The 21,958-nt window shown below is 38.5% G+C and overlaps 1 long non-coding RNA gene across 1 annotated transcript; it reads right to left on the reverse strand.

Annotated features, from left to right (window-relative positions):
• Positions 1-1,187: 1,187 nt before the first annotated feature.
• On the reverse strand, positions 1,188-21,922 carry LOC111562274. The gene is made up of 3 exons (XR_002745366.2): positions 21,861-21,922; positions 3,524-3,646; positions 1,188-2,310 (listed from the first exon to the last, which is right to left on the reverse strand). It is a non-coding gene; the product is annotated as an uncharacterized LOC111562274 (long non-coding RNA).
• Between the last annotated feature and the right edge of the window lie 36 nt (positions 21,923-21,958).

The raw sequence follows: 21,958 nt of genomic DNA on the forward strand, positions 1-21,958 counted from the left end.
ACAGTATCCTGACATAACAGTGTCATGAGATCCCCCCACACATACACCTTCTTAAGAGGTGCCATCGTAAGGACAAAAAGATGTGTGGAATGTTTTGAGGTGTCATAGATACCTTTAGGAATCTGATGAAAATAATAAACTCTTGCCCCCACCCCCCGCCCCCAAATGACATACATTCCAAGAATTTATAGACACATTCAGAAGCTGAGATGAAGCGCATTGGGGCTAAACTCCCCAGTTTTGCTGGGATCACACTGTATTGGCAGTCCAAGAAACCCTTTATAAGGAACCATGTGGCCCACACACTCGTACTTCCTGCCATGGCAGTCAGCTGCTATGGACCCTTGTCTGAAAGCACTTCATGGAACTTTATCATTCTGGCAGAGACTGACTGGCCGTATATCACCACAAGTGCACGATCGCTAGAGAGGGGACCCCTGTTTTTTTTAAAGCAAAATCATCTGAAACTCTGTAAATGTTTAGAGGTACAGGGAGTTTACTTTACTGTAACTGTGATTAAGACAAAGTGCAAAGAGCACCAGAGGCTATAATTCAAAATGTCACCCTAGCCTAGGTCTATGACTGATGGGAAAAACGGGGCAGAGGTAGGAAGGAAGAGAAGGAAGGGAGGAAGGGATAAATGGAGGCAATTAATTTCAAGTACCCCGAAGTAGTGGAATCATAAAATTCCATAACTCCGTCTTTTCTTCCGTGACCCTACCATGAGTCACGATGAATTTCTGTCTACGACAATTTCCCTGTAAGCATCAACCACCATTTTCAGTCTTCTGCCAGGTAAAAAATTCCAAAGGGAAAGCAAGCTAACTTAATTTTCCTGTTTTTAAAAATATCTGACCCTTCCTACAATATAACTCAAAATACAAACCACTATGAAATTCAGTTCTCTACAGTAAACCTAGTTTTTCAAAACAAATAAGCAAATAGTTCTTACCCTCCAGCTTACAGTATTAGTCTTTAATTTTTTTTTTTCAACGTTTATTTATTTTTGGGACAGAGAGAGACAGAGCATGAACGGGGGAGGGGCAGAGAGAGAGGGAGACACAGAATCGGAAACAGGCTCCAGGCTCTGAGCCATCAGCTCAGAGCCTGACGCGGGGCTTGAACTCACGGACCGTGAGATCGTGACCTGGCTGAAGTCGGACGCTTAACCGACTGCGCCACCCAGGCGCCCCCAGTATTAGTCTTTAAATACAAAGTACTTAAATTCTTCTCTAACTCATTTTAACAAGAATGCTGTAATTGTATCACCTGAGATTCTTAAGGCCCTTCAGTGTTTTATGTGAGAGAGGCATCAGAATTTCCATAAAGGTCAAGTGCTGGGTCTCAGTCATGTACCATCAGTAGAGTCACATCTGTGGGGTTAATGCTTTAAAAAGATTATAGCCATGAAATCCATACCTCTCATTAGCTTACTTTGCACCATATATATATATATATATATATATATATATATATATATATATATATATAATTTGTATACTATGCTGAAATTCTGCATAGAAGATCAGCATAAGGAACTTAAACTAAGCTATAACTGTAGTGTCCATGTATCTGCACAGCAGGACTTTTACGGAATAGAAATAGAAAAGATAAACCATAATATCCTTATCCAACTCCACTCTTGACCCGAAGTCATTAGAACAAAATTTAGAAAATTCAAGGGCAATGGCGGTCAGGAATAAGAAAAGTGCTTAATGATTTTACTAAGAAATAGCTATTAACCACCAAAACTTAGGAAATTATACCTGTGTATATAATTTAGTTGGTTATTAGAGTGTTTATTTGGCCTTATCAAAAAGACCAGATATCATAGATTTATAGAAATTACTACTTGGCAAAATATTTGTCTATCAGATACAAAAATTCACCAGCTCAACCTTAACTGATAAATACCTCATCTGTATGTATCAATAATCCTGCTGCTCCCAAATATTTTGTGACTGAGAGAAGTTAGAATGGCAGTTTAAAGGATGCTACCCTGAAGACCTTACAGGCTGGGGATGTGGATGGGAAAGGGATTCCTGTTGCTAAAACCAGTAATCTTGCAAAAAGAAGGGGCTATTTGGGTTACATAAATATGCATGGGCTGCTGTCCCACCATTTGTGATTCCTGTAGATATAATCATTATGCTATTGAGTTCCCTGGTTGCTTGGGTATGACTTCTATCTGTATTTTCGCTCGATTTTGGCAAAGTCTTTTTGTTGCTGTCCGAACCCCATTTTCTCATATCAAAATCAGACCTATGACGAGGACATCTGTACCTGTTTCCCTTGGCCTTCTCTCATTTCCTTGAAAACATGTTGAGAAAAAGAAAAAGGAAGCACATGTAATGAAACTACATGAAATTGGCTGATTTCTAGTTTAAGTTTCATAATTATAGAATACTTATAAAACACTAATAATTTTGAGTAAATGGACTAGTGAACAAGCCCTATATATAATAAATACTTTTAAAAGAGACCTAGAGATAAAATTAGAATGTGCTTGATTCCATCTGGGAATAATCATTCAACTAAAAAATAAACACTTTGGGGGCACCTGGGTGGCTCAGTCAGTTAAGCATCAGACTTCAGCTCAGGTCATGATCTCCTGGTTCATGAGTTCGAGCCCCACATCGGGCTCTGTGCTGACACCTCAGAGCCTGGAACCTGCTTCACATTCTATGCCTCCCTCTCTCTCTGCCCCTCCCCTGCTCACTCTCTCTCTCTCTCTGTCTCTCTGTCTCTCTCTCAAAAATAAATAAAAAAACATTTTTAGAAATTTAGAAAAATAAACACTTACCTAAATTACTTGTTAAAACAACAACAAAAAGAGCATGTATAAATCATACAGGGAGCACAGAAGTTTACAAGTTTATTCTGTTTTTTTTTCCTGTGTACCTACTTATTTTAGAAAATTTATTAAAGTTAGAAATAATCAGAGAAGATTTAACATAATAACCCTAACACCCAAAACTAACAGCTGAGAATAATTTGATGTATAATAAATTACAATAACTTCATATTTCATGCGTGTAGTTTTAACTATTCTTGAGCAACCCTGAGATCCTTGACTTATTATCGGTTATAATTTTTGCTGATACAATCATGAGCCCAGTTCTGAGTCTGATCTGAAACGAGTGAACCTTGTAGCTAGTGATTGTAGCAGTTCAGCGTCCTGTCTTCATTGTGGCCCTGTGCTGTACTCCTGTATAAGCAATAACTAACAAATTTACACTTCACTGCATGTGGCAGAAATGACAGTCTATAGAAATACTCACGCAATTGGGGATTCGAGTTTTACTTATGAATGTTAATTTCTGTATTTCCTCCCCCATCTCTTTTTGTCTTTCAGTCTTTTAATAGCAAAATGTATTTTTTATCTTAAGAGATAGATTTGTACTTGAAAACCATCAGCTTCCAGAGGTATTTTTACAATAGAAAAACCTTTCCTTCCTGCCCCTACATGGGCAGGTCGATTTTCATTGAAAACGGCTTCAAGCTGGTTCTAATATTTACTCACTTATGCAGGTGCGTTCGTCAGCATGGAGTCTGTATCCCGTATCACATTCACAGTGGAAGGTGCCCAGAGTGTTAATATAGCGCTGCTGGCAGCCTCCATTCACCACCGCACATTCATCGACATCTAGAGGAGAAAGACAGATGGCCAGGATTACAATGTCATTCCAATGTCAGCTTCGGAGAAGTGGCACAATATTTCTTTGATACACAGTATGTGTTATATTGTACAAAGGCACTGTCTCTGTTGCCACAAATCTTTGCTTGTTTGATCCATTTTGCTCCACAGTGTAAACAAGAAAATGTAGATAGAAACTTTATTGAGCTTTTTAAAGCCCAGCAACGATGAGCATAGGGATTGTCTCACAGTTTTCTATTCTTCACATACTAGTTAATTAGACAGATCTGAGATATAGATATTTCCTTGGGGAAGGAAAACCGGAGGGGAGAATTTCAATGAGCTACTCTATCTGGAGCAGCACGCACGAGTAGATAAACACCTATTATTGGTCTGATGCTGTTGAATAAAGCCAATAATAGAGTTAAGACCTTGAATCTCCTTCTCATGTGCTATGGTGGACATCAAGGCAAAGATAGATAAATTCAAGTAAAACCATGGTTTGGAGTTCTTAAAAATGCATCAATACATTTGCTCCATTGATTCAGCTTTTTCCTTGTCACTCAGGTTTCCATTTTCTGAAATGCTTAGCATGTTTGTATGAGAGTTTAATTTTCGAAGAAATGAAAAGAGATCAAGACTCATGGTCACCTATGTCTTATGACCAGTCAAGGTCATAATAAATTAATGTCATATTCACCTTTCTTTAGGAAAGGAAAATAAATTCATCTCTCAGAATGTCTACTTCCTTATACCCTAGGTAAATCAGCACTTATGCATCTAAAATCATGAAGAGAAGATATCCACAAATGTAGGGAAAACCTTTGAGGTAATCAGTGGATAAAGGGCTTCTAAATTTTTCTTGTTTGGAGAATACTCTTTACTTGAAATCTATGCCTGTTGGCAAGTGTCAAAGTAAAAATCAGGCAGAGGTGGACATTTAACATGGGCAAGCATGTGTATCAGGCAGGAAACGTCGCTGACTTCCCATGTCGTCAATTCCAGATATTCTGTCAAAGAATGTTGGGTATGAATATTCACCACTAAAATATGTTATCACGATAGACAATTTGCTTTACATCGAGTGAGATTAAGTCCATTGGGGCAAAATCCTTACTTGAGAAGTCATCAACATTGACAAGGAATACTACTGTAGTGCTCCATTGTAGGATTTTTCTCATATTAAAACTATCTGATCTGTAAAAAATGTTTTGTATGTTTACAGAGCTTGACCTGAGGGAAACAAAGAAATTTTCTTTCACTTGGCATTGTTGTGTGTCTGTGTGTGAAAAAGAAAAAAATATATACATATGTCTATGTCTGAAAATATATTAAGTCACAAAGCAAATCCCACATTTTAAAATTATTTGTTCACTGTATTATACACATTGTATACAATCTAGTATTTTCCTTCTAAATTTAGATATTCTGGAGTAATTTCTGATATTAGTAAAGGAATCTTATTTTAGATATAAGAACTACTAACTTCAAAGTATTAGAATTTTTATTAAATTGTGAGTCTGTGATAAATAAACCTGTAAATCTTTTTCATATAAACTAATTTCAATTCAGAATTCTCCATTTGTTATTTGTACTTTATACAGGGCTTTAACGTTTATGCTAGCTAAATTTTTATCTCTCTAGCTTTAGGATATTATTCCACAGGGTTGAGATATAATTTCGAATCTTAATTCTGTCGACCCCTGAGTTAGATATCCTTCCCAGGTCTTTTACTTTAGATGTACAAATAAAACTCTTAGTTTCCAAGAATCCTATGTTTTATATGATAAAAACATAAAAAGGGGCACTTGGGTGGCTCAGTTGGTTGGGCGTCTGACTTCAGCTCAAGTCATGATCTCACAGTTCATGGGTTTGAGTCCCATGTCGGGCTCTGTGCTGACAGTCCAGAGCCTGGAACCTGCTTTGGATTCTGTGTCTCCCTCTCTCTCTGCCCCTCCCCCACTCTCACTGTCTCTTAGGAATGAATAAACATTAAAAAAAAATTTTAAAACATAAAAAATTTCTATAAAAATTATGATAATATACCGTATATATGTATTAAAGACATTAAAAATATCTTTAAGGGTGTGCACAAATAAAAATGATTACTTCCAGGGAGGAAAGAGAGGCATCTAGATGGGGTGGAGTGCATGATGTGTGTGTGGGAGGGTGTTGGAAAAAGAGATTTTATCCATATCTCCATTATTCTAATTTTTTATAAGAAAAAGTTATTCTGGTATTAGTTGTACATTAAAATGTCATTTTCTTTTTTATTTTTTTTAACGTTTATTTATTTATTTATTTATTTATTTATTTTTTTTATTTTTTTTAAATTTTTTTTTCAACGTTTATTTATTTTTGGGACAGAGAGAGACAGAGCGTGAACGGGGGAGGGGCAGAGAGAGTGGGAGACACAGAATCGGAAACAGGCTCCAGGCTCTGAGCCATCAGCCCAGAGCCCGACGCGGGGCTCGAACTCACGAACCGTGAGATCGTGACCTGGCTGAAGTCGGACGCTTAACCGACTGCGCCACCCAGGCGCCCCTAACGTTTATTTTGAGAGAGAGAGAGTGCACACCCACACACATGCACAAGCATATGCACAGGAGAGGGGCAGAGAGAGAGAGAGAGAGAGAGAGAGAGAGAGAGAGAGAGAGAGATTCCCAAGCAGGCTCTGTGCTACCCATGTAGGGCCCAACGCGGGTCTTGATTTCATGAAACATGAGATCATGACATGAGCCTAAATCACGAGTCAGATGCTTAGCCAAGTGAGCCACCCAGGTGCCCCTCCTGTTTTTCTTTGTAAATAAACTATAATTGACCCACAATGTTACACTAGTTTCAGGTGTACAACATACAGGTTAGACAAGTCTATATGTTGTGCTATCCTCACCATAAGTGTAGCTACTACCCTCTGTCAGCATGTAACCCTGCTACGGTATCATTGACTATATTCCTTATGCTGTACCTCTTCTTCCTAGGTCATCTTCATTCCAGAACTGGAAGCCTGCATCATCCACTCCTCTCACCCATTTTGCCCATCCATCCACTCCCCTTTCCACTGGCAACTATCAATTTGGTCTCTATATTTGTGGGTCTGTTTCTGCTTTTTGTTTGTTTGTTCATTTGTTTTTTAGCTACCACGTATAAGTGAAATCAGAGCATGTCTTTGACTTATTTCACTTAGCATAAGATGTAATTTTAAAGAAGTGTAATATGACCACCTCCCTTTGCCCCTATTCATCAAACTTCATTAATTTTCTAACAGAAGAAAGCAAATTGATTTAAAAAAGAATAATCATTGAATGTATTCCAAAGAGACGAGTGGATATCAATTTTGAGAGGGAGTTTTCTTTCAGAATGTTTTGGTGTGGGGTGCCTGGGTGGCTCAGTTAAGCAGCCGACTTCAGCTCAGGTCATGATCTCACAGTTTGTAAGTTCGAGCCCCATGTCGGGCTCTGTGCTGACAGCTCAGAGCCTGGCACCTGCTTCGGATTCTTTGTCTTACTCTCTCTCTGCCCCTCCCCCACTTGTGCTCTGCCTCTCTCTGTCTCTCAAAAATAAAAATAAAAATAAAGTGAATGTTTTGGTGTATTCATATTCTAACTCTGCCCTGGAACTATTGTTGAAGTAGTAAAACATATTAAATACACACATATACATGAAAGCAATCAAACTGCCCCTGTACTTTGAGTTAAATAATCTTGGGGAAAATATCTTACTGTTGAAATTTACTAGCCTGTCACCTTGCTCTTTGAGACTCCATTTGCTCACCTATAAAATGGGATTATAATGACTGCCATATGTACTATGCCATGATTTCTTTTTCCCTTCCCTATTCATGCATAACATTTTGAAATAGATTGCTAATGACTGAGATTATATATAGAAATTAAACAACAGGTAATTTTATTCCACTAAATAGTGGAGCTAGCAATGTAAGACTATACAGTGAGAATGCATGACAGACACAGTAAGTAACATGGGGATTCAGAGGAAACATATTCATTTGGGGCTAGAGAGACAAGGGAATATTACAGGATAAAACACTGAACACTGAGTGCATGGAGAAGAGGGTGGGTAATCCAAAGGTGCAGGGGTTTGCATGTGCACAGTGTCTGAGACCCAGCATTTAGATCTGTCAGGCTGGAAAGCAAGGCTGACAAAGGGAAGCAAAGTTGAAAAACAAACCTAAAACTCCTTTTAATTGATTTGGCAAAGTATTCTTCTTCTTGATTTACAATACAATACACTTCTAGGCAGGTTGAGACACAATAGGCTGTGTTCACACAGGAGCTAAGCAAACTTATTAACAGTTAAAAAAAATCAATCATTTATAGAGTAGTACCAAATACAAAGTAATTGGTTTCACTTCCTTTTTCTTTTATGCCTTTTCAGAATACATTGAATTTACTGATTGTTTGGGCATTGTGTAACTAATAGTTCTCACGCTTTGCAGCATATTAGAATCATTTGGTGAGCATATAAAAATACTCATGCCCTGGTTCTACCCTTAAAGAGTCTTGTTTAATTGGTCCGGGGTAAGGCCTGGGAATAAAACACTTTAAAAGCACCCCAACTGATGCTAATGTGTAGCCAGAGTTGAAATCCCCTGATGTAGTTAATGCTTTAAGCACCTAGGGGGTCTTGTTGAAGTGCAGACGCTGACTCAGTAGATCTGGAGCCTAGGGGCTGAGATTCTGCACTTCTACCTAGACCCAAGGCAATTCTGATGCTGCTGGCCTGTGGACTGTACTCTCAGAAGCAAGAGTGTAGACAGTCCAATGTTCAAGCATAAATGGATCACATACATGGATCACAAATGTCATGACTTGGTTCAACTTTTCAATTGTTTGACCAAAGACCAGTTTACTACAAATGGGTAAATCAATACTCTGACCAATATTATACGTATTTTTCTATTTTTCTATATATATTATATAATATATACACATTTTTATGTATACTCTATATTTTTAATGATTTATATTTTGTCTACCAAAAACCTCTGAAAATAAACCACCAATATTTCCCACAATATTCATTTAATAAGAGTTAATCATTTTAAGACTATTTTAGCATCATTTGTTATGAAAAATTACTTGCTTCTATAAAACATGAAGGGCACTTTAGTTCTTTTCTGATGGAATACCTCTGATATAGGATAAAACCGGGTTAAATTGCCATGATATTAGACACTCATGCTGAAGCTGTCACAAGTGATTTTCTTTTCCATCAAGATTCTGCCCAACAGAGTTAAAAACCAGAAATGTCAATATTACATTAAAATGTTATTATCAAGTATACTTCATGTGAAGAAACTATTTCTTCAAAAATTCTCTGAGCTATGTCTTCATGTTAGATGCTTAAAGAAAGCTCTGTCCTTAGAATTGGAACTCCGGGACACTGCTAGAAATAATGATAAAGTGATTAGAATTTTTTCAGCATTATCTCTGTGATATGGACCAAGGATTTCATGATTTTTATACTATAAAAGAATGTCACAAGGAATCAACTATATCTGCTATTTTTCCTTTTAATGTCCTTTCTGTAAATATTTCTGTTGTATTAATTCCCAAAACTATTTCCCCAGATGATCACAGAATATAATAGTTTGAAAGAATTCACATTATTATCAAATGTATTTTTCACATAAAATCTCTGAGACAATAACGATCCATTTTGTTTCCAAACAACCAAAATTGTTTCATATTATTTTCTTAGAGTGTACAATTAGAAAAGATAAATTATTTTTCCATTTCCCTTTTAACGTATCATTCTCAGAAACCTGTTGATTGGAAATGAATGTTCTTGGGTTGCTTTATGATGGGGATTACATTGTAGAAGTGTTAGCTTTGGAGGAAATATTGAAGGGTTGGTAAAGATTCCACTAGATTTTCCATGTGGCTTTATTTTCACTATGTTCTACCATAGTACCATATACAGTAGTATATCCAAACTTCTAACTATTCAATTATAATTCTACAGTGCTTAATTGAATAAACCCCTTAAGGTCAAAGATTCTGTTGCATTAAGCTCTTCCGGCATAGAGTAGATATTCCATAAATGTTGCATGAATGAATGAATGAATGAATGAGTGAATGAATGAATGAATATGTGATTTGAGAGTCAGGCACAGTATTTACTCTTCTTATGCATCCACATTCATCAATGGGATTTCTGAGAATTGGGCTCTGATTGCACGTAATCTCTCTTTATCCTTGCAGTAGATGCTTGACATTTGTTATAACCATTCACAAGTAGCTTTAAAAATCCAGGACACAGAATTTCTAAGTTTTTAAATGAATAAATTTGAATTGTGTCTGTAGTGAATATTTACTGGTTGTCTGTTAGGAATTTCATCCATTTTTTTCTTCACCACTTATACTAGATAACCCCAGGTTTTCCTTTGGGATATTTTATCTCTTCCATTTTAGAAAAGCCATATAGTTTATGTGAGATTGATGAACACAATTCCCCTCTCAAATTCCAGGAACACTCTACTTGACATTATCTAACCTCCATTTGCCATAGTGATTGAACAAGTTTATTTCTTCATTAGCATATAGCTTTCTCAATAATGAATGAATTTGTTCAGATGTGATCCAATCAGCTGATGCTCAGTCAGCTGATGTGGGTTAGGAATCCTGAGGCATAGATGCCTTCTTGCTTTGGAAATTATAATGCATGGATGTGAGCCGTGTTGTTCCCATAATGAAACAACACTAAAGGTAAAGTCAACAAGTGAGACAGAACGGAAGGACTCACAGAGAACCAGTTGAGACTCCAACTGAACTGTGCCTAAAGTCCTCCCTACCTCTAGACTTCTCAGTTAAGTGACCCAATAACACAAGACCCTTTTACTGTTTAAGCACTTTGAGTTACATAATTCTGTTGCTTATAAACAAAAGCATCCTTACTGATACATGTTGTAAACTGTGAAGATGGTGTACAGGAGGAAGTCACCAAATGCAGTTTAAACTCTGCATACACTTATCAAAAAGATTTACTGTCTCTCTGATTAGTAAGATGGTTTAATCTATATTTCATCAAGGGTCAGGAAAAGTCATGTAGTTCTTCCTTGCCATATTTATTGGAATGATTATATTCTATCAAGCTTCTAATGAATTTGGGGGTCTGTCACAATTTTGGTTCATTCTTATTACAAATATTAAAGGTTTATCAAACTGCCTGTGGCATGGTACTGTCAGATGTCATGGTACCTCTGACAGCACTAGAGAGGCCGAAGATGATGCCTTCTTTAACAGTTTCCTTACAACACCTGCGTTGAGTGATCCTTCCCTAGCTTTTCCCCCAACCCCTGGTCTCTGCTTTCTCTTTTTGTTGGTTTCTTGGTAGCTACTTCTGGTAGCTAGTTGCTCAGTTAGTAGGAAATAAATACATGCTGTTAAATTTGCAGATGCTGTTGTTGCCCTACATTCTGCCTTTTTGTTAAAAAAAATGTTACCAGTTTTCTAACCTATACATTCATCCAGTAATAGAGACGGCCTTTCTCAGTAAAAACCATCTAGTTCACAAAAAGGCAAACAGGATGGTAATGCGTATTTTTTATTTATCTTTATTTTTTTAATCTTTGTTTTTGAGAGAGAGAGAGAGAGAGAGAGAGGGAGAGAGAGAATGTGAGCAGGGGAGGGGCAGAGAGAGAAGGAGGCACAGAATCCAAAGCAGGCTCTAGGCTCTAAGTTGTCAGCAGAGCCTGACATGGGGCTTGAACTCATGAAGTGCAAGATCATGACCTGAGCTGAAGTCAGACACTTAACTGACTGAGCCACCCAGAGGCCCCTTAAAGAATTACAGCATTAGGAAGGATCAAAGCTCAAAAAGACTTGTTATCTTGTGCTGAGGATAGGACAATATGTTTTTGTAGAAAATGGAAGGCATTTGGTCTTATAAAGTAAGGATTAAAGCCAAAAAAAAAAAAAAAAGATGGTGCTAGAGATGTGGCTGAGTCCTGATCATGGAGGGTCTTTTCTTCCATACTAAGGGACCATACTTTATAGACAACGGGCACCAGCAGAGTGAAAAATAGATAAGAGAAGTGGGAGACTGAAGGCAGAGAAGCCAAGGAATAACTATCACCAAAATCCAGATGAATGATGAGGACTTGATCTAAGCTAGTAGCAGTGGAAATACAGAAATGTGGGCAGATATAAAAGATGTTATGGATAAAAAAAATCAATATGAGTTGGTTATTAACTGGATGTGATGGAGAAGAAAGAGTCAAGGTCAACTGCTTTGAGCAATTGGATGGATGGTTGTGGAATTCACTGTAATAGCACAAGAGGAAGAACATTTGCTAGCATAGTTCAGTTTTGAACATAGATTATTTGATGGGCAAGTGAGATGGGAAGTTGGGAATATCTAGCAGGCAATTGAGTGTGTGGACTAAAATCAAGAGAGAGATATGGGCTGATGTGTCAGCTACCATCTATCTACCTGTAGTAGTCTAAAAATTAGGAGTCATCCTTGATACTTTCCTCCCCTTCACCCATATCTGATCTAGTAACTACATTAAACTGTATCAAACTTATCTCCTAAAACACCTCAAATCTGTCCACTTGTCATCTCTACTAACATTGCTCTAATCGAAACTACATAGATGGTTATAATACCCCATATCCACAATGGGACCTCCAATATCTTCATGCTGCACACAATGATGTTTAAAAAAAGAAAAATCAAGTCACCTACTCCCTCACTCATGTCATAGTTTTATACCCTTCATTACTTCCCATTGTTCTTACACTGAACAGCAACATGGACTGCATGGTCCCTACATCACCATCTCTGGTCTTTGCCTCCTTCTCTAATTCTGTCTTGCTATTCTTTTCCCCTTACTGTGTTTTAACAACTCTGATCTTCTTTAAGTACCTTGAATACTCTGTACTCCTTTTGATTTCCTCCTCCCCTCCTTTACCTAATATATGTGCATCCTGTAGATGTCTACCCAAGTACCACTACCTTATGAAAGCCTGTATTCCCCCCTCAATCTAGGTCATATTTATGTACTATGCTTTCTTAGGACTATCTTCATTTTCTTTGGAGCCCTTAATGCTCTATAATTGTAGATTTGTGTATGTGATTATTTGGTATCTGTGTTCCTAATTAATGACTAAGTCCATGAGAGCAGGAGCACTGTCAAGTTTTGCTCACAATAGTAATCCCAGTGTTTGACACATAGAATATGCTCTATAAATGTCTGTTAAATACATAAGTGAATGAGGTTTAGAGATAGTAATTCAAGGCACAAGAGTAGATGAGAGCACTAAGCAGAATCATGTAGATAAAAAAGAGAAAGGAGTCAAATAGAGGACCCTGAGGAATATCAACATTTAAGGCAGGCCGCTGTAGGACACACAGAGCTGACCAAGAAAACCACACAGAGAAGTAGGAGGAAAACTGAGAGACTTGCATCATGGAAACCAAGGAAGGCGAGTTTTTAAGAAGGAAATGCGGTCAACGCCCAGATGTCAAGTAGGAACTGCCAGTGCCTGCTGGATTTAGCAAGAAGAATTTCACTGATGACATTGATGAAGAGCATGTTAATAATAAACAACTTAACAATTATGGAACACTTATTATTTGCCATGCATTTCTCTAAACTCTTTACAGATATTAAACATATTTAGTAATCAAATAATAGCCCTGTGAAGTAGAGAGTATTATTACCCCAACCTACAGGGGAGGACATTGAGACATAGAAAACTGTTTCAATGGAGTAGCTAATACCGATCCCAGATTGCAGTGGGTTGGGTTGAAGAAAAAGTGGAAGGAAAAGAAAGAGAGAACATGAGTTAAAAGATGTATTGTAATAAATTTAACTGTTAAGGTGAGGGGCTTGTAGTTGGACAGGAGAGTGTGGTAGAGGTAGGGGGTGTTTAAGGTGGATGAGACTTGCAGTAGCTAAAATACTGATGGCCAATAAAAAGGGCTGCGTTAAAGATGTAAGAGAGAGAGGAAATTCTAAAATTATTGAGACTCTCAAATCACATTAGTGCATTCCAAGACAAGGCATGTGCTGGAAGAAACAATCCACCATGGTCCCTGAGTATCCCTATACATTCTATGCTTCACCACTCTCTTTACCCAAAACATTTTTTTAGGCTGTGCTTACAGAGAGAGATGAGTTAACATATCTCCTGAGAAAATGAGCAGGCTTGTTTCCACTAACTATAAAAGTGGTGGACACCCCCAAGCTTAGTGTTCCCTTTGTATCATGCAATCGATTGTATGTACAGGCTCTATTATAAGCCCTTGTGTGACCGATGTGGGATATGGGGAGACAGAAGTTGACATAAACAAATTAAGCTTTGGCCACTGCTTTTGCCAGAAGCAATAAAACCTTTTGTTTCTGACCCAGAAGTCTCATGTCTTCTGTCAGCATCCAGTAATAGGCTAACTTGTTAGTGTAAAAAGTGGGGTAAAATCCCAGATCCTGCACAGTTCTTGACAGTATATAGACTAGAAATCACACACATAATCATCTGTTACTCTGGGTTAGAGAAAGCATGTCTGTTGCAAGTTGGAAGGACCTGAGAAGCCACAGATGTTCCTGCTTTCTTCCTCTTTCCCTTATGCCTCTTGATTGCCTGTAGCCTTGAAACTATTAGTAAAGCATGATGCTGGATGGATCTCTGGGTAGGTCTCTCAAGTAGATCTCTGGTAGATCTCTGTGTCTGAACCCAATTTGGCAATATGATCTTTTGCTTTACCTCAGAAGGGATAAAGGAAAAGATGTCATGTTGGCATGCTTTTACATGATTTTAAAGAACACTGATGATGCAAATCCCTAATCCAGGGAACCAACAATTTTCCTATATTGTTAGCTCCTTGAGGACAAAAAAAGATAATGTGTTTTGCTTATCACTGTGCTTCCCATACCTGTGTCAGTGCCCAGCCCATATGCACACGCATATGTACAATAAATATTTGTTGATACAATGAAAAATAGGGAATAAATGAGTAGTGGATAGCTGAATTTGCAGAGGAAGAGGGCTTAGCAAAAGGGACTGAGAGAAGGGACAGAGAAAGGGGAAAGGAGCAGGACACTGCAGAATCTTAAGTAGCAGGACAATGCCCCTAAGGAGGAGTCTTTTTAAAAGGGAATGAACAACAGTATCAATGTTGCTGAAAATCAAATAAAATGGGGACTGAAAATAGTCTAGTAGATTTGAAAATTATAAGGTGTTTCTGTTATAGTGCAGAATGTGTATAGCAAGTTCGCCTTCTGGGGATGTTGATTTCTTTAAAAATTTTCCAAGCCCAGAAATAACCTATTCTTTGTTATTGAAAACAGAGCAGCCAAGGTCATGCTTTCATGGATCTATTATATTGCTTCCTCATCTATAACATGACCCAATATCATCCCTGAGGACCACAGTGTGACAAGACTCTAGTATATTATAATACAATATTGTCATCATAGTCTCTCTGTGTGAGGGAGCAGCAAGCAATGACAATAAAGCATGCACATGGAGTTTACTACAAACATCAACTTGACATATACTTAATGAGATGCAAAATTATTTTTGTACTTCGTAGGATTAGTATCCATGGGAAGAAAGTAAAACTGAGCCTCAGCAAAAACTCACGTGGTTGGTTCTCCTTAGCTAACTTTATATCCAGTTCAATTCACAGTCCAGATGCATTGATTCTTTTCCAGTTTTTAAGGAATAACCAAACTTTTAGTGGATTGAGACCTAAAGATGTTATTTCCAGGGGTGGATAAGGCTTCACCCTGAGCATTAGTTTAGAAAAACAGAAACCGTGAATCCTTAAAAGAATGAATGGCATGGTCCCCAGAGATTTTAATCTTCCTGACAATGACTGGCTCCACTTCTCCTTTTTTCTCTAGGTCTAACATAGCTCTAGCATGTAGATGGTCCTTAGTTTTTCCTAAGCAAATGGTGAATAAAGACACCAAGAGAGGCAGAAAAGGGGCCATAGGAGATGGGAGGACCAACATGGGGTTTGGAAATCAGAAGCAGGTAATGAATAATGGTTGGCCAGCTGCCTGTTTGATTAAGATAACTGGGTTGATGTAGAAATTGTTAAAAGACCTTTATGAAGATCCTTGAAAACCCAACTCTAAGGGTCTCAAATGGGAGATGAGCACCTAGAGCTCTGTATACTCTACAGGGGTCAATGTTTGAAAGATGCATCTTTTCCCAGGTATTGAGATGCAGGACAGAATACACAGTGGGGTTCTGTTTGGAGAGAGAGAGAGAGAGAGAGAGAGAGAGAGACAGAAGCAAGTGAGTGAGAGAGTGTCTTCTTCAGGACAAAATCCTCTCTTCCCCATTGACTATATATGTCAATAGGAAAACTCTCCTGGGAAAGTGAATGTGAGGCTAAAATTTTCATCTCAGCATGGCTTTTGAATAGATATGCCTACTTACTAGATTCAAGGAAAGAGCAAGACCTCTTATGGGAGAGAGGGAGGGAGAGACAGACAAGTTGGAACAGCAGACAGAGAAACTAAGAGTATGGCTGATATGGGGCCTTGGACAGCTCTTGGTCACTGGGCAGCTGGAGAAACAAGATGAGGAGATCCAGAAGCTGGGAATTAAGACTCAGAAAATGCTCAGAAGCCAGTTTCTCTCCTATCCATTACTTCTGATAAACCCTACCTCTTATAGTTAAATTTCTCTCTACATCTCAGCCTAAGGGGTCAAATGAACTAAAATAAACTGGCTATTTTATCACATTCAGAAACCATACAATTTATACCATGCATGGGACTTTAATAGAGACCATAATAATGACGAATTGATGTTATGAATTTGGAGAGCTCCTGTAATGATTTTATTTGCACAATTTTCCTCCTCTCTTTTTCCAGATTTCAGAGCTCCTCTCTTGTGAACTGGGAGTTAGGGCTGCTACCACCTGTCTGTCCCATGATCACCACTGAACTATGGGGTGGGTGTAGGGCCTTGGCTGAGGCAACCTGAGAACTCCATCTCCCTAGCCACAATGATTAGGTCAAGGCAGGTGACCCAAGCCAGATAAAATAACATCTTACCGAGGACTTTTGCTCAAGCTACCAGAAAAGTAGCACTGCTTTTTTCTGTAGAGTGCTTGAAGTTACACTTTGTTTATATCATAAAGATCATTTGCTGTATATTTTTGTGAGTATGTTAAATTGTGTGCCACTTCTAATGTCACCTCTATTTCTTTTCTAGTAAAAACTGTTACTAAAATTCTAAAAATAATGGATTTTTCAAATTCTAGAATTTAAAAGGACCTCAGAAGATAAACTAGTTCAAACTCCTACATACTGTAGGAGTCCCTTCTTTAACATTTTTAACAAATGGCTATTCAGACTCTGATTAAACATGTCAATCTATAGAGAGCTCACTGTATTATCCTTTTCATGTCTTTCTCTTCCTCCTACTTCTCCTCTCCCTTGTCCTTCTGTATTTATGTGACCTTACCACATTACAAACATTTGGAAGGAAAAAAAATAGTTATATATATTCCCCATAAAATAAAGTTATTTTAAAACATAAAAAATCTTATAAACAAAATAGTACAAATAAAACAATGCAACATTTTGCTACTTTATTTTTTAGTAAAATTGGTACCTTTCTTTAATTTTCAATTTATTACTTTTAAGAATAAACATTTTAGGGGAACCTGGGTGGCTCAGCTGGTTAAGCGTCTGACTTCAGCTCAGGTCATGATCTCATGGTTTGTGGGTTTGAGCCCCGCGTCAGGCTCTGTGTTGACAGATGGAGCCTGGAGCCTGCTTCAAATTCTGTGTCTCCCTCTCTCTCTCTGCCCCTCCCCTGCTCATGCTCTGTCTCTCTCCTCTCAAAAATAAACATTAAAAAAATTTTAAAAAAAGAATAAATATTTTATGCTTGTTTATAGGTTATACCCTTTTTTGGCAAACTATCAGCTTATATATATTTTTGGCCATTATTACATTACATTCTTCTGTTCTTTCTTAACCCTTTCCTTGCTCGATGTTTATCAAAACAGGTACTTTTTAAGATAAAGTATCACACTTAAAATAGAATCTTGTTTTTTTAAGATTTTTTTCCCTCTTTGCCAACAGTTTCAACTAAACTTCTAAGAAAGATCAATTTCATTTAAAGTGCACCTCTAGACTATCCAAGATTTAAGAATTTAATTAGAAATCCATTAAAATAAATGTATTCCCTTTTAATGTAGTCACTTAACCTGTAGTTAAATGTGACTTCTATTACTATAAAATAACTCATATGCAATCTGATATGATATTGTTTAAAATTATCTCAGAAACATTAACACTTGTAGATTAAGTACAGATGTCCTGAAATCAAACCTTGAAGTTACTGTTCACAAAAACTGGTGCACTGCTTATATTTAAAAGCCCAGGTGAAGCAAAACTGTATTACCTTTCTCATTCCTTTGTTAGCTACAGCCAAATAAACTAGAACTGGGAGAATATAATTTAGGAATTTTCTTAATAGTAAGAATAATCTAAAAAACTCTTTTCTCCCAGCATTTATTTCTGTTGGTGTCTCTCTCTCTCTCTATATATATATGTGTGTGTGTGTGTGTGTGTGTGTGTGTGTGTGTGTATGTATGTATATATATGTGTATATATCTAAATATATAAAGCAAATGAATACATTAAACATAAAAATAAACATTTATGTGACCATGACTGGCCTTTATCTCTAATCCAATTGGGGTTTTTTTTTATTTTATTTTTTATTTTTTTTTTCAACGTTTATTTATTTTTGGGACAGAGAGAGACAGAGCATGAACGGGGGAGGGGCAGAGAGAGAGGGAGACACAGAATCGGAAACAGGCTCCAGGCTCCGAGCCATCAGCCCAGAGCCCGACGCGGGGCTCGAACTCACAGACCGCGAGATCGTGACCTGGCTGAAGTCGGACGCTTAACCGACTGCGCCACCCAGGCGCCCCATCCAATTGGGTTTTTTTGATAGTTTCAACACCATAAGACCTAGACTATTTCCCAACATGACTCCAAACTTCCATTTATTACCCCATTCCTCTTGATACTTCCCTCTCCTTTTGCTATAGCTCCAGACCCTTATCTAATAGTTCCTCATTCCCCAGAGACTTCTCATACCTCTTTCTACCCAGCCAGGGTATTCTGTTGTTCCCACTGGTCTCCAGAATCCCTTCCCCCTGATCCCATCTCATATCTCTGTGCCTGGAGGACCCATTCAACTCATGACTATTCTAAGCTTTTACATCACACACACACACACACACACACACACACACACACACACACACTTAGAGGCAGCTTCATGGGTATGTGACCAGGATAATGGCAAAGGGCCCTGGCTCAAAAAAGGCTCTGTGCTTAGAGTTTAGTGTTCTGTGTTCACCATATTTTTTAAAAAAAATGTTTATTTATTTATTTTGGGAGAGAAAGGGGGGAGGGACAGAGGGAGAGAGAGAGAATCTGGTGCTCAGTTTCACGACTGTGAGAACATGACCTGAACCAAAATCAAGAGTGGGACACTCAACTGACTGAGCCATCCAGGCACCCCTGTGTTCACCATCTTGAAATATCTAATAATTTTGTCTCAGGACTTGTGTTTTGAAAGTGAAGTCAGGTGGGACAGTGCAACATGAACCAGGAACTTGGAACCTCAGCTCACACACATCCTTCCATCTTCTATCACCTCCCCTCCTCTATGGAATGGCTCTTCTAAGCTGCCTAGCACCTCTCCTGCCTATACCCAGTTACCACTGAAGCTCTCTGCCACCCCTACTCTTCTGTGGGGGCCTAAACATGTGTTGGGAGAAGATCAGGGTATGATGAAAGTCTCTGTGGCATCTCAGCAGGTAATAGCAGCAGCTTGCCCCACACCAGACTAGTAGTGACAAAGCCCATCTGCAAGGCAACTTTGCAGAGGTTAGCCTCCTATCCAGCACTGATCCAGTGCTAATTGAGTCTAAGCATAAAGAATCCTTGGGTTTCATCCATCCATTGTGGGTAGGGGTGTGAGCTGGTAGGAAAGAGACAGGCTTTCCTGCCAACAGCCAGAGCACTATGTCTGTGCTCAGGTATGACAAGCACATGCTGAGTTGCAAGGGGGTTGGGGGGGTGGGGGACTCTTGGCACCAATGAGTATCTGCAGTTCCCTCAAGTGTCCCCATGCCCAAGGAACACAAGAGCAAATAAAAGACACTATGACAGAATGAGACAGAAACCACTGAAGAAAAATAAGTTTCAAATTTTAGCACTTATAACAACACCCTTTTCTGCTTTTTGAACAAAGGTCACACATTTTCATTTTTGCGCTAGGCCCTGGGAATTATGTAGGTCACCTTACATATACTTCTCAGGTTCCAAGAGCTGCTCCCCTTTGATCTTATTGTGAACCTTGAGCTAGTTGATGAGCATTCCTTTGTCCTCCCTCTTTATATTACAAAATACTTCCTATTTCTACCCCATTTCTCTTTTTCCTTTGGGTTCTAAAGTCAATTTCTCTACACAATACCCTCCATCTGATTCCATTTCCATCCTTCAGACTTCATAACATCAGTTATTCTCTTCAGCTCCACTTTCCCTCTCTCCCTTGCCATTGGTTATTTTTCCTTGTGTTTGCCACCCCCTCTCTCCACCATTCTGCTCCTCCTCCACTCCAAAATCCAGGGGTCTCTGTTTCATGGCCATCTCCTCCTCTGGCAGTTCAGCCTCCTCTCTCAGTCCCCTCTCCTACCTTGGATTTGCTGTGCTGACTACTCTAATGATTCTCTCTCACATCCCTGAAAACTTCTTCCTAGTCCTGGGCATTTTCTATCCTCTAACCGACTGCTCACCGGATGCGAGTGACCGATGACCACTGGAGATCTTAACATATCTGATGTTTTGAGGGTAGAGACTGGAATTCTCCATTGGGATTAACCTCGCCTTTTTCCTAAAAGACATTTCTTTGGTGTACTCTTTTATTTAAGGAGAAGTCCTCCAGGAATCTCAAAATCAATGAGATGACTCAAATGCAGATACTTTAGACTGAGATGTCAAATGTTCAGGTTAGCTGTGTAAATTAGATGTGTTGTCAGAACTGTCTTTCTGCTATTCCATCAAAAAATTCTCCCTTATGTAGGAGAGTTTTGGGGACTAATGTCTGAAAGTTACTGGTTCTTTGCTGGAAGTTATTGGTATAGTAGGAATTTCCGAAATTTTCAGTGTGGCCCTAATGCTTACCGGACGGAATGCAAATTCCTAACATCTGACCCCTGTCAGTTCTTCTCTAGCTACAGCCCTCCTTTCTAGATTGACATCTCACTACTTTGCTTTATGTATTTAAGGCCCTAACCATATTGTGTCACACTCAGTATTGCAGAGGCTCTTTGCTGGCTCCCTGTCTGGCTTGTTCTGATCCCTGAACTAGGAGTGATCTCTTCATTTCCCAGAGGCTGAAATTCTACCATCCTCCAGGTTCTGGCTGAAATTGCTCATCTTTCATAAATATTTCCTTGGTTCCTGCAATTGGAAATAATTTAGTTCCCTGGAAAATTACAAATATATATTTTTTCTGTCCTTCTCTCTTCTGAACATACCTTGCCTTAGAAAATGCCCAGGACTGGGAAGAAGGACTCAGGGACATGAGAGAGAATCATTAAAGTTCCAGGACAGTGAATGCAACACAGGAGTGAGGGCTGAGAGGTGAGACTGTCAATAGTATTGACATCTACCGAAAGGTCCAACGTGCTGGGAACATGCCATGCTATTTTCTTTGGCTACTAGGCAATCCCAGGTAACCTTCGACCAGAATACTTTTGTACTCTCCATTAAAATATAAGCTCATTTAGGGTACAAAACATGGATACACTTTTATAGTTATTATTTGCATTAATCAATTATAAGGTGATTTAGCATTCATTTAATTCCTATGAAGTCAATGAAAAATATATTATTGGTCCCATTTGAGGTGTGCATAGGAACTGGAGCTGAGATAGGTTAAGCAATTTGGCCACGGTCTGAGAGCAACTAAACTGCAAAGCCAGGACTCAAACCCATGGGTTCTGATGCTAAATCCAGTGTTCTTTCTCCTTCATACTATAGTCACTTTTGTGTGGTCCAAACACATAAGACCTCTGGCACTTAGCATAATTTCTTGGGCATAGTAGATAGCAAAGAGAGACTTATTAATCAAATAAATGAATGATAACATACATAAATTTAAATAAAAGTATGCATGTAGAAACACGATAATTTGCTTACCTTAAAAGAGATCTAGGGGCGGCTGGGTGGCCCAGTCAGAATCTTGATTTTGGCTCTGGTGAGCATTAGAATCTTGATTTCGGCTCAGGTCATGATCC

The sequence above is a fragment of the Felis catus genome, chromosome C2 (assembly GCF_018350175.1).
Source record: "Felis catus isolate Fca126 chromosome C2, F.catus_Fca126_mat1.0, whole genome shotgun sequence".
In the NCBI taxonomy this organism is placed as follows: Eukaryota; Metazoa; Chordata; class Mammalia; order Carnivora; family Felidae; genus Felis; species Felis catus.